This window comes from Chenopodium album, chromosome 7 (assembly GCF_948465745.1).
Source record: "Chenopodium album chromosome 7, dcCheAlbu1.1, whole genome shotgun sequence".
Classification (NCBI taxonomy): domain Eukaryota; kingdom Viridiplantae; phylum Streptophyta; class Magnoliopsida; order Caryophyllales; family Amaranthaceae; genus Chenopodium; species Chenopodium album.
The window spans coordinates 54713806-54727956 of NC_137840.1; the positions used below are offsets into that span (position 1 = coordinate 54713806).

The following is a 14151-nucleotide window of genomic DNA, read 5'->3' on the forward strand; positions in this document are numbered from 1 at the left end:
TACAAAAGCAAGGGGGAAAAAAACAACGAAGCACAACAACAAAAGATATATAATACCCCCAAGCTTAAGATGGGCTACCCCCCAAACTCTAAACCTAAAGACATATAGGCAAAAGAGAAACATCGTATAAAGCACAAAAGAAGAGGGGGGGCATGGTAGTATCACTCCGCACTATGGTAAGGGGTAGAATGAGAACTCCCCTCACCGGTCTCCATCAAATGACTAGAGCTTGCCATCTCGCTCACCTTCATGGGAGCCTTACCCTTCAACCGACTTTCCCTCCTAATTCCATCAAGCTCAAAGTAATGAGACCAATCATCTAAGAGACCAATCATCTAAGATCGGCTCACCTGACCTACCCCACCTACCAAAAGTCTCGGGGTCCGGAAAGGGCGAAGGATTAGCCGGATCATAAGCATAATCACAACCACCGGGTCGCCTATAGTCGTAAGTGCCCGGGGTAGTGCCTATGATAGAACTAGGGTGAATATGGGGTTCCTACCAATAAGGGTAACAAAGTCTAGGACCCTAGGATCAAAAGGATCCCATTGAGGGACAGGTCTTTGTTGGACCGGGAGGTGCGGATAGTTGACGTAAGGTTCTATATCTCCCCTCCAAACATGCAAATCATATAATCGATGCATATGGTAATCATAACCAAGGGAAGGGGGTTGCACAGAAGGCATGGAGTACAACACGTTAGCAATAGAATCAAGCTTGGCATGAATGGTTGACATATCAAAAGTAGAAGGAGTGGGAGAGGGGGAAAGAGTAGGTGAACCTCCCGGTTTAACCGGGGAAAGAGAATGAGAATTTGATGAGCATGCATTGGTTGAACGACCTCTTGTACAATTTGTCCTTCGTCGGATAGAGGGATTAATATCTCGCACCGGGGGCCTCCAAGATAAGGAATCTCTCTCCTCGGTTTGAGTAGTTTCCTCCTTGCAAGGGATGAGGAACCATTCCTTATACCGAGAAACTTTCCAAATGAAAACGTCATCCTTCCTAGTTCGATCCAGAAACTTTTGATTCACTAGGGCGGAGATGTTGAGGAAATGAGAGGGAGACTTTTCTCGAGGATCAATAATCGGGGAAAGATCATCTAATAAAGTCTTTTAGTCACCATTGATGCAAAGATCTAGGATAGAAATCATCCCACCCAATTGGATGCACCCCGATAGGCAAACTCCATCACGGATATCCAAGAATTGAGAGATCAAATGCTCCGTGAAATCCACCGACTCAATCTCAAAGTTGTTTTGGTCGGCTATCCACAACCAACAAAGCTCCTCACGAGAGATAGCTCCCAAAGAGTCCTTGGAGCAAAGAGCGTATGTGAGGATTCGGTTGAAATACCGCATAGCCGGATGAATCATAGAAGCGGACTTTGAAGTTTGAGGGTCATACTTTCCTTCCTCCGAGATACTCCTCCACCAACGTTGCTCATCATATACATGATCACTTGCCATTATACTATGAGCCGGATAGATACAATGATCTGGATACTCGGCCCAAGGAAACTTGAAATATGAACATAGTTGAGCATCCGTCAATGAGTGATCATTGTTGAAGAGTTGGAAAGTCAAAATCTTTGAGTAATTTGCACCGATTCATGGACAACTTCAAGAGAAGCAAGGAATTCATAAGTCACCCTAGCATAAGTAGGGGCACTCAAATCCAAAAACTCTAAAAGATCAAGGCCCTCCGCAAGAAGGCAAACTTCTTCATCAATCCCTAGAAACTTGGTTGTTGTTCTAATCTTTCTCTTGGATAGACGCTTAAAGCAATCCCAATGTGATTCTTTTGAAAATTCAATGCCATAAGTATCTTCAACCTCTGGTGGAGGTGGAACAACATACCTAGGTTTGCTTGAACTTGCTCTAGCTCGCTTCTTATGACGAAGTGTGGCCATCTACAAAGTATCAGGACTTAGCATAAGTTGTTGTTCAAGAACAAGCACAAAATGGAAATATCTCACAATAGAAGCAAGAGATGGTAACAAATGAACAATGCCATTAGCAACATCATGAATATTAAGCAAATAAACATGGATTGAAGGCAAATTTGAACATAAGAAACCAAATCATGAGTCAAATTGAGCAAAATAAATCCCAAACATTGAATTATCAAAGATATGAAACTATTATAAAGGAAACCCATGAGAGAGAAAATAGCCAACAATGGTTATTCAAGATTTCAATCAAAGTTTACACATTTATCATGAAGAAACTTCAATTCAACACTAAATGATATCATTCAACATAAATTTCAAGTGAAAAGAACTAACCATAGAGTTTCACCATGAAAGCATAATAAGGGTTCAAGCTTGAATCAAAGAGGAAGATGATGAATAGACAATAAGAAACCATACCTCAATTAAGCCTTGAAATCCTTGTAAAATGCTCAAAATGAAGATGTAAGAACAAATAGAACTCCCAAAAACAAGCTCCAAACCTCAACACAAAACTTCAAAATTTTGAAAAAGTCCCAATTTTTTATTGAATTGGGGAAGAAAATCTGAAATTTTTGGGTTTTAGATTTGACAACTTGATGTTGGCAATTGAAATTGATGTTGAAATGATAGCAAAAGAGGTGAATTAGGCTTGATATTGCAAGAGAGGGTATAGGGTTTTAGGAGGGAAAAAAATGAGAGAATTGAAAGAGTATGGTGCGTTTCGGGGTTATAAGGGATGCCAACAAGTGCGTGCGCGCAACAGAAGGCTCTAAAAAGAGATACACCCCTTAATGATGCTTTCGTGTTTTGATGAGTCTATTTTATATATATATTATTCCCTGTCCCACGGTCATATTTGTGCTTATTTGAGCTCTGCGGAGCTATTTTTATTACTAATATACGTTTTCTAGTGTTTTTGTAGAGTTGGTATTATTTTGTAGGAATTTGCAGAATTGTGACAATTTCAGAGCTTATTAGACCACTACAAAGATATTTGAGTTTCATCGTATTTTATGATCGAATAATTTAAGCCCAAGACCGAGTTAAAGGAATTTGGTTCGGTGATTAAGGGCTCGATTCAATAAAGAGGTCCAAAGTTTCAATGTTTAATTAATATCATGAACCAAATTAGTGTTGCAGATCAAGTATGAAATAAAGAAGCTTCGGGCCAAAGGCAAACGAAGCCAAAAAGGCCCAACTCGTTGCTATGGTGACCGGGCCCGATCGGGTGTACATATTTCTACCGCATTGTTGCTGGCGTGATATTACTGCCTTCATGAGTTGGGGTTCTACTAATATTGGGCTTTGTTCTTAAAGCCCAATAGCCTTTCCTTTGTTGAAAAGTAGTAGTACGTAGGGTTTGGGGTTAGAAGTAGTAGTATTAGACTTTTGTTAAGAAGAATAATAAAATAAGAATTTTAGTGAGGATAGGATTCTTTCTTCCTTATAAAGAGGAGTAGTAGTAGTATTACGGGGGGGAGGTTTTTCTTTTCATAAGTTTTTTTTAGTTTAGTTTTAGATTAGTTTTTTAGTTTTAGTTTTCTTTTCTCTTTCTCTCTCTAACTTTTCTTTCTCTCTCCTCTTAATTAAACTCCTAGTATTTCTTTCTCTTTTGTTTCTCTCTCTACAACTCCTGGTTTAATTCCATCCTTTATTTAATCTTTTTCCTTGATCATGTCTTATTTAATTGCTTTGTTTAATTTAGATTTAATTATGTGTGAGTAGTTTTCTTTCTAGGGTTTATGGGGATCCATAATTAATATGAAGGGATAATTTGTTATTATTGATTATTGATATTGCATGATAATTTCTTATTGAATTGTTTTAATTCTTTGCAATTAGATTATGAATCGAGCAGATGTAATTTGATTGTGAATGTTTAGCAATATTGAATTGATGAATCGAGCAGATGTTAATTTAATATCAAAGGCTATTTTCAATAGGAACTTAGGTCTAGTAAATTGCGAGAGCCTGTTAGATCTATGTTGATTAATAAATTGCGAGAGCCTGTTAATCATGTTATCTGTGCATTGTTAATTATTAATTACTTCGTTCTATCCCGGAATATTAATTATTGGTGAACCTGTGACCCTAGGTTTCATTATTATTGATTCTTTTCTCCCTAAACTTATTCTTCGTAGTATAGAATTCATACCTAAAAATATTGGTTACTTAGATAATTTAGATTATAATAATAAATTAGAACTAAAAAGACTTGTTTCCCTGTGGAGATCGACCCTACTTCCCTATCTACTTTAGTTAGTGATTTAGGTAATTATTTTTTATTAGGGGATACGACTTTACCCTGTCAAAATTTGGCGCCGTTGCCGGGGAAACGGTTTTATTTTTATTTCTAGTTATTATTAGAGTCTAGATTATTTTTTAATTTATTATTTTTTTTTTTTTAATTTTTAATTTTTTTTTATTAGTTGAAAATATCCATGCTTATGTCACTACAAGAATTATATAATTTTTATGCAGCACCTAACTACTATAGTTGTCAACGTCTTTGTCATGAAAATCCTGAATGCCCTTATAGTGAGTTTTTTGTGCGTGCTCCGGATGATTTTAGAGTCTTTCCATATACATATGATCATATTCGGAAACGATTAGTTGCTAATGAAAGTTATTGGAAGGCTCTTGATGAAAAAGTCTATGGACACTATAATAATATGAATGTTATTGAGGATGAAGAACCATCGGCTATAGAATTTGTGGTTAAAAAATCATTGGTTGACGAATCGGTGATTGAAAAATCATTAGTTGTAGAAGCGGTGGTTGATAATTCCTTTGTTGATGATGAGGTTATTTGTGAGGGTAAAATTTTAAAGTCATTATTGGATGATAAAGACAATGACTACCTCCATGTTCGTTCTATTAATTCTAAATTTTTAGCGGAGGAAGTAGAAGGTTGTGGTGTATTTTCATCTCCCTCTTTTGATTTTTCTTTCTACCTTGAGTTCTCTTTATGTGCTCCTAACTTTTTCTTTGTAGGGATAAATGTTCTTGCTATTAAGCCCTATATAGTGCTTAATGAAATGTTTGCAGGAGCGTTTGATAAGTTACTCAAGGCATTGAATTCTTCCGATTGAGAGGAGTATGGTCAAGCGGGACCTTGATAAACTAGCGCTTTGCGGGAGGCAACCCGTATTTTGTTGCTTTTTATTTTGTTTTTTTTAATTTGTTTGTGTGTTTTCTTTTTGTTTTGTTTTAGAGAGGTAGAGGAGAGTATATCTTATATTTGTGGGAGTGTGATTTTGTGCAGAGATACTAGAAAAGATCGAAGGGCTAAAGGAATCCCGGGGCAATTAGCAGCAGCAAGCTGCCCCGTCAAATCAGTAGCACGGGCCCGATCGGGCAGAGCTCGCCCGATCGGGCGCGCGTACGCGTCAACAAACTACGTCAACTTCGGCAGGCCATAACTTTTGCGTTTCTTATCCGATTTTTGCGTGTGACCTGTCGTTGGAAAGTTCTTCAAGTCTAGTTTCCAATGCAATTAGAATTACTGTATTATCATTTATAAATCAAAAGTTATGATCATAATAGGGCACCTGACTCAAATTTGAACTTTTTCCCACTAACACTTTATTTCTTTCTTGCCCAATTTTGTTCCAAAGAGATGCATTGCAATCCTCGAGGCTTTGGTGACATTGATGTGGTGATGATGAAGAGTAGTTACCTTGACTACTAGCTTCCCTTTAAGACAATGAGGACATTGTCTGATTTAGCTTGGGGGGAGGTTCTCGTGTTCGTATGGTACATCTTTCACTCTCTCTCTTCTCTTTTTATTTTTATTTTTCTTAGTATAGATTTTATTACTTTCTTAGGTTAGTTTTGTTCCAATGAATTGTAAATCATGTTTCCCTGTGCCCCTTACTTGAGAAAAATTGTTTTGATTCCTGGTATTTGATGATAAGCATTGTGGATTAGTTGATCATGATTTGATGTTTGATTGCCTTGAAACCTTAACATGCGTCAATTTTGCCCAACTACTTGTGAATATAGTGCTTGACTAGTTGATTTGGTAAGGAATGTGTGATAGTTCCATAGTTCCTGGTATGTCAATGAATTTGAGTATTGGTTTGCAACTATAAGTAATGTTTATATGATTCATTATTATGCACATTGTGGAGGACGAAGGCATTTGTTCTTTTAGGTAGCCTCTAGATATTGTAGATACATTTGTTCCCTTCTTGCTACCCATGTTGTTGCCTCGACTTTTTTTATTGTTTATTAGCCACATTACAAGCCTATTTTGCCCCATTGGTTACTAGTCCCAAGCTTGGCTTGGGGGAGCTATTAGTGAGTGAGGTGAGGGAGTTTGTAGTGTGTTTATTATTAGCACAATTTGGGTGGGATTTGAGAAGTTGTTTTGTTGTTATTCATGTTTATTTTTTATGAGTTTGAGAGTTATATCTTCTTGAAAAAAATAAAGCATGATATTATGAAGAAAAAAAAAGAGAAGTTCATGAAAAAAAACAAATGTGAAAAAAATAAGTGAACTTCAATAGAAAAAAAATGTTCAAATGTTCTATTTGGAGGTTGATCAAAGAAAAATAATTTTGAGCCATAATGAAAAAAATTCAAGTTTGGAAAATAAGTCTGTTTATTCACTCTACTTCTTCATTATTATATCTTATGAGTGAAATTGTAAGAGTTGGGTTTATTTATTATGATTGGAGTATATTTGGTTGATGTTAGAGTTGGTTATGTAGGAGATGTATGATCATTATTTATTTTGATCAGGGGTTTTTATTAGGATATGGCTCCTTTAAGCATAGCTTTTCTCTCACTTGTTCCCAAATGATTCCTACCCTTTACCCTAGCCTTACATTACAAGTTTTAAAGACCTTTCGACCTTTGTGCATAGAGTTGTATGAATGTGAAAGTGTTGTTTATCAATGCAAGTTATGACTTGACATATTTCGAGTCGACTAGTAGGTTGAGCGTTCATTGTTTTATACACACGAGAGTGTGAGTTGGGAGGGCATTGTTCACATTAAAGGGGTTGGTTGGAGAGCGATCGAGTACATCTTTTACTCGCCACATAAATGAGAGTCGAGTGTGTGAGCACTAGTCTTGAATTCTATATGCTCTTGTGGTTTGCTCTATTTGACAATTGTTAGGAAATATTGGTAGTTGGATGGATTTGATTGGTTGACTTTGATACATGTTTGTCAGATATACCTTGAATTATATTTATTAATTTAAATTGTTTTTGGGGTGAAGTATTGATTTATTTATTCATTGCTTTGCTTAGGGACAAGAAAAGGTTTGGCTTGGGGGAGTTTGATGAGTCTATTTTATATATATTTTATTCCCCGTCCCACGGTCATATTTGTGCTTATTTGAGCTCTGCGGAGCTATTTTTATTACTAATATACGTTTTCTAGTGTTTTTTTAGAGTTGGTATTATTTTGTAGGAATTTGCAGTATTGTGACAATTTCAGAGCTTATTAGACCACTACAAAGATATTTGAGTTTAATCGTATTTTATGATCGAATAATTTAAGCCCAAGACCGAGTTAAAGGAATTTGGTTCGGTGATTAAGGGCTCGATTCAATAAAGAGGTCCAAAGTTTCAATGTTTAATTAATATCATGAACCAAATTAGTGTTGCAGATCAAGTATGAAATAAAGAAGCTTCGGGCCAAAGGCAAACGAAGCCAAAAAGGCCCAACTCGCTGCTATGGTGACCGGGCCCGATCGGGTGTACATATTTCTACCGCATTGTTGCTGGCGTGATATTACTGCCTTCATGAGTTGGGGTTCTACTAATATTGGGCTTTGTTCTTAAAGCCCAATAGCCTTTCCTTTGTTGAAAAGTAGTAGTACGTAGGGTTTGGAGTTAGAAGTAGTAGTATTAGACTTTTGTTAAGAAGAATAATAAAATAAGAATTTTAGTGAGGATAGGATTCTTTCTTCCTTATAAAGAGGAGTAGTAGTAGTATTACGGGGGGGAGGTTTTTCTTTTCATAAGTTTTTTTTAGTTTAGTTTTAGATTAGTTTTTTAGTTTTAGTTTTCTTTTCTCTTTCTCTCTCTAACTTTTCTTTCTCTCTCCTCTTAATTAAACTCCTAATATTTCTTTCTCTTTTGTTTCTCTCTCTACAACTCCTGGTTTAATTCCATCCTTTATTTAATCTTTTTCCTTGATCATGTCTTATTTAATTGCTTTGTTTAATTTAGATTTAATTATGTGTGAGTAGTTTTCTTTCTAGGGTTTATGGGGATCCATAATTAATATGAAGGGATAATTTGTTATTATTGATTATTGATATTGCATGATAATTTCTTATTGAATTGTTTTAATTCTTTGCAATTAGATTATGAATCGAGCAGATGTAATTTGATTGTGAATGTTTAGCAATATTGAATTGATGAATCGAGCAGATGTTAATTTAATATTAAAGGCTATTTTCAATAGGAACTTAGGTCTAGTAAATTGCGAGAGCCTGTTAGATCTATGTTGATTAATAAATTGCGAGAGCCTGTTAATCATGTTATCTGTGCATTGTTAATTATTAATTACTTCGTTCTATCCCGGAATATTAATTATTGGTGAACCTGTGACCCTAGGTTTCATTATTATTGATTCTTTTCTCCCTAAACTTATTCTTCGTAGTATAGAATTCATACCTAAAAATATTGGTTACTTAGATAATTTAGATTATAATATTAAATTAGAATTAAAAAGACTTGTTTCCCTGTGGAGATCGACCCTACTTCCCTATCTACTTTAGTTAGTGATTTAGGTAATTATTTTTTATTAGGGGATACGACTTTACCCTGTCATGTTTGTATTCTCACCGTCCCTGTCAAATGTCATGATCAAGGACTCAAAATTTTCATAAGAAACAATTCAAAATATGTTTGAACATGAATAAAAATCGATGGGAATGCAAACACGAGAACATATAACCTCAACGAACCCTTTCCTCTAAGCTTAACCAAACCTCATGAAGTCTCAAAGTAGCACCAAAATTGTTGTAAATTTTCTCCAATCCAATCTCATGGTACCTAGGATCAAAAGAACAAACAAAAATAGAGAGAAATAAGAAAAGTTCTCAAATGAGGAAATATAGAGAATTGTAAAATCAAAGAAAAAGGTTAGAAAACCGGGTTGCCTCCCGAGAAGCGCTTTTGGTTAACGTCCTTAGATCGACGTCCTCCACCAATTAAGGTGGTTGTCGGAGAAACAATGAGTCAACAAAACAAACAAAAGCATCGTCGAAATACTTCATTAGACGATTGCCATTAGCCTTGAACGGAGAAAGAGAATCTTTCATTGAGACTTCTACAAAACCATTTGGAAAACCACTCTTGACCGAATTGGGACCGCTCCATCTTGATCCCTTGATGCTAAGGTGTGATGGAAAAGGTTTGACCTCAACCATTGGTACACCTTTACCTTCCTTTGAAGTGGCGGTTTGCAAAGCTTCTTGGTTTGAGATATTCATTCACATATGCGCATCCACTTCCTCAATGCTTCCATTAAGCAAATCCTCATACATTGCCACTTCCTTGATAGGAGCACCTATCTTATCCTTGTTCAACAAGAAATTCTCAAGAGGATCATTAGAAGTGAGCAAGTTCTCATTTATGGAAGATACAACAAGATTAAGATAATCAATCAACATGCAATTTTCTAGAGAAGAACATGGATACTTCATGCTTTTATTCAAGTCAAATTCAATAACCTCATCTCCTACCTTGAGTGAAAATTTTGCACTCTTAACATCAATCATAGCACCCGAGGTAGCAAGAAAAGGTTTACCAAAAATAATGGGAATGGTAGCATCTTCATCCATTTCAAGCACCACAAAATCTACCGGAATCACAAACTTCCCTACTATCAAAGGAACATCCTCAACCTTCCCCTTAGGAATCTTAATTGGCCTATCGACCAATTGCAAGGTGATTTTGGAAGGCATAAGTTCCCCTAACTCAAGTCTTTGATAAACTGAATATGGCATTAGGCTAACACTAGCTCCTAAGTCACACAAGGCATTATCAATTTGCATCTTGTTAATGGCACAAGGGATAGAGAAGTTTCCGGGATCTTTCAACTTGGGTGGCATCTTGTTCATTACAATTGCACTATAATTCTCGGTCAAGTTGACCGTCTCCACCACATCACAAGACCTCCTACCACTCAAAATGTCTTTGAGGAATTTTGCATAGTTGGGCATTTGGGTAACAACTTTGGTAAAAGGTAGAGAAAGATGAAGTTGCTTAAGCATGTCAATAAATCTTCCAAATTGTTCATCCAACTTATGTCTCATGAATTTTTGTGGATATGGAAGCTTGGGTTTCACAATCTATTTCTCCACTCTCACCTCTCTAGGTGTCTCAATCACAACTTCACTCAAAGATGCACCATTTCTCTCATCCCCAACCAAGACCTCTTTGGGGACCTCCTTTGTTCCACTCTTCCTAGGCAAACTCTCCTCAAGAACCTTACCACTTCTTGTAACAATATCATTCATAGGTCTCTTGGGATTTAAGCCTTGGGAAGGTAAAGAAGAAGGACTAGCATGGTCTTTCAAAACATTGGCAAGTTGAGAAATTTGGTTTTCTAGCATCTTATTATGAGTCATCACCTCATTGAATTTCTTGTCCCTTACGGCCATGTAAGTGCTCAACAACTTTGTTTGATTTACAATTATTTCCTCCAAATTAGTCCTAGAAGAAGAGGATTGTGAATAGGAATTATCAACTTGAGTCTTTGGAGCAAATCCGGGTGGAGGGCCTCTTTGAGCATTATTTTGAAAATTGCCTCTCCCTTGATTGTTCCAATTACCCTATTTTAATTTTGACCATAACCTTGATTATGGTTATCACCACCTTGATTATGATTTCCATAACATTGGCTTTGATTGCCATAATTTTGGTTTTGATTTTGGCCACTATATCCTTGATTGCTATAGTTACCTCGAGAACCTTGGTTCCCTAGGTTCCTATAACCACCACCTTGGTTATAGTTGTCAAAATTACCATGGTTTTGGTAATTCCTATTCCATTGTCCCCTTTGTTATCAAACCTTTGCACATTATTGTTGTTTGACACATAATTCACATGCTCACTCTCATTATTATCAAAATCATCATTCACATCCGGAAAAGCATGAGGGCAATTACTAGAATCATGATCATATGAACCACACACATCACAAAACAAACAACCACTAGGCATGTTACTAGAAGAAGGAGGGGGATGAGAGTTAGAAGGAGTACCTCTCCCCTTAAATTGGGAGGGAAGACTTGGATCTTGGGAAGAAGAACTCTCCAATTTTTCTTTGATTGCACTCACTTCCTTCCCCAAGTTTGCCATTTGTGAGGAGAGATTGTTGATTGCATTCAAATTATCAACCGAGTACACCGAAGAGCTACTCTTGCTAGTTGATTCTCTCTCACCATCTTGCTAATCTCTATAGTACCTCACAACATCCTCAATGATGTCCACCACTTCTTCTTCCATCCTATTCATGATGGGACCTCCGGCTCCTCCATCTAGGCATGACTTGCCTTGGGGACTTAGGCCTCCATAGAAAATCTAAAAAATTTGATAGGTTGGAATTCCGTGGTGAGGACACTCCCTTTGATACTCCTTATATCTCTCCTACGCTTTATAAAGGCTCTCACTTGGCTTTTGTTTGAAGCCTTGAATCAAAGCTCTTGCCTCCGCCATTTTCTTTTGTGGATAGAAACAGGTTAGAAATTCCTTTGTAACCTCGTCCCATGTAGTCAGATAATTCAGCTTAACCTCCTTGTCTAGCCATTCCAAAGCACGGCCAATGAGATAAAAGGGAAAGAGCTTGAGCCGGATGAATTCTTGGGAAACTCCGTTCACCATGATAGTATTGCAATATTTTTCAAACTCCTTGAGATGATTTAGCGGGCTCTCATGCTTAGCTCCACTAAATTGTCGCCTCTCTATCAAAGTGATCATAGCCGGACTAATTTCAAAATCATTTGCCGGTGTTGTAGTATGCACCGGGAATCCCCAATTCTTTCAATGCCACTCTCGGATTTTCTCCCATTCTTGCTTGTTCCTCTTGTTGCGGTTCTTCCTCACTTGAAATGCTAGAGCTAAAAGATCGCCTAGCAACCCTTAGTCTTGTAATAGTCCTCTCGATCTCCGGATCAAATGGCACAAGTGAATGACCACGTGCAAACTCAAAGGAAATGATTAGTAGCACGGCTACAAGTATAGACTTAAAAAGGAAAATCTTTTTTGTTTTTTTATAGAGTAAAATAGACTCAACAACTATAACAAAGCACCAATGTCATCCCCCGGCAACAGCGCCATTTTGACAAGGGTTGGAACTAGGTCGTCATCTAATTCTCCCTTGGTCAAACTAAATTTGTAAACGCTTAACAAACCTTATACGAGTATTGTTGAGCAATTAGGTTTTGATGATTATAAACTAATGATGATTATCTATCTAACGTGTATGTTAAGTTGTGCATAGAAAGAGCAAGTTATGCTTGGAACAGGATACAAGGAACCTGAGTAATGACAGGTATATATGTAAGGAACTTGAGCAATATAGGATAAGCAATAGAGGAACAAGAACAACGATAAGTGTTATGGTTGATAAGCATGATGATGGCTAAGGAACCATGAAGGTAACTATGTAAACATGTGTTTACATATGTTAGCTTCATAAGGTAAGTATCCTATACATATATAGGTTATGTATGTGTAGGAGTCTTTTAATTTAGTTTAGCTTTCTTTATTGTTTTTATAAATAAAAATCTAACCTTCTGTTTTACTTTGTTATTCTCAGAAGTTTGCTCAGTTCGTCATCATCAAAAAGGGAAAACTTGTTGACCCTTATGAGGTTTTGATGATGATGTTAAGAATTGAGCAAACTTCCATTTAATAAGGATTTTCTAGTGTTGTGATGTTTGCAGGTTCAGTAAGCGTTGAGGGCTGAAGTAGGAACTGAAACAGAGGAACTTTAGAGGATCCATGAGGATACAAGTAAAGTTAGAAGAAGAGTTCCAGAAATGGAACTTCCAGAAGTTTCTTAACAGGAACTTCGAAACGGGTTGTAACGACCTGGTTCCGGTGTAATGCTGGGGCAAACCCTAAGATCCAGAATATATCAAGACTACAGGATTCCAGAACAAGAGTTTCAGAGAAGCAGCATGAAGACAGAGAAATAGAAGTATATTGCTCTAGGATTCATGTAAGTATGTTGGACATAAAATTCGGTCTGGAACAAGTCTATATAGAACCAAGGTGGACTCCAAACAGTCAATGAAATTAGAGTAACTGACTTGTCAGGAACTCGGAGACTGTCAGAGTTCAGGAACCTAATAGGAACTTAAGTATGCACGTTGTTAAAGGTCGGTTTTAATGATATATATATTTACCTTATACGTGCATATCTTGTAGGGATTTGGTTTTACTGAATAAAGATATTTATCTTCTAATAAATCCCTTTTGGAAAAAGATAAGATTGTTTAAAAAGTATTTTAAACAAAAAGATAAGTTTTGAATAAAGTCTGATTTTATGCTAAGTTTATCTTATTATTATTGACAGTTTTTATTCTTAACAAAAAGATATATTTTCGGAAAACTAATTTTTAGAAAATATCTTTTAAACTTATCTTTTCAGAAAATCTATCTTTTTCAAGATGAAATGAATATTTCGAGTGTACTATAAATATGCTCATATGTATTCATTCAAAGTTGAGGCTGACGAAGTGTAGTGGTCGTGCTTAATGGTTTTATCCTTCACCACGAAGCTAAGTCAGTCCTCCTGGTCAAAGTTCCTATCAGGTTTTTGGTTACAGTACGTCTAGTGAGTTCCAAACAGATCTTGAGTGTTCAACATATTAGTTTTATCTCTTTATTCATAGATATGTATTTAGGGATATTCGATGAGATCTTGTAATGGGAAAAAGGGTTTTGAGTGTTTTGTATTTTGGGGTGAGATTGTGAATTCTCTTAAATTCACGCTTGTGTATGAGTTTGAAATCTCGTAAAATTCGAGTGGTAGCTGTGAGTGCACAGTGAGTGAAAGGAACCTGAGAAGTGTCTTGGGTCACCTAGGAAGTGTCCTGGGTAAAGGGAGAAAAAGGGTCCTGAGAAGTGTCTTAGGTCTGGTAGGAAGTGTCCTATCATAGAGTCAAGTGTCCGTGGTGGAACTTGCAAAGCAAAGGTCTGTGTAATAGGTTGTACTAGG

General features: G+C 36.6%; 1 non-coding gene across 1 annotated transcript; it reads left to right on the plus strand.

Moving 5' to 3' along the window:
- The first annotated feature begins 11529 nt into the window (after positions 1 to 11529).
- LOC145641333 (small nucleolar RNA R71) lies at positions 11530 to 11635 on the plus strand. The gene has a single exon (XR_014115371.1). It is a non-coding gene; the product is annotated as a small nucleolar RNA R71 (small nucleolar RNA).
- Positions 11636 to 14151: the final 2516 nt, after the last annotated feature.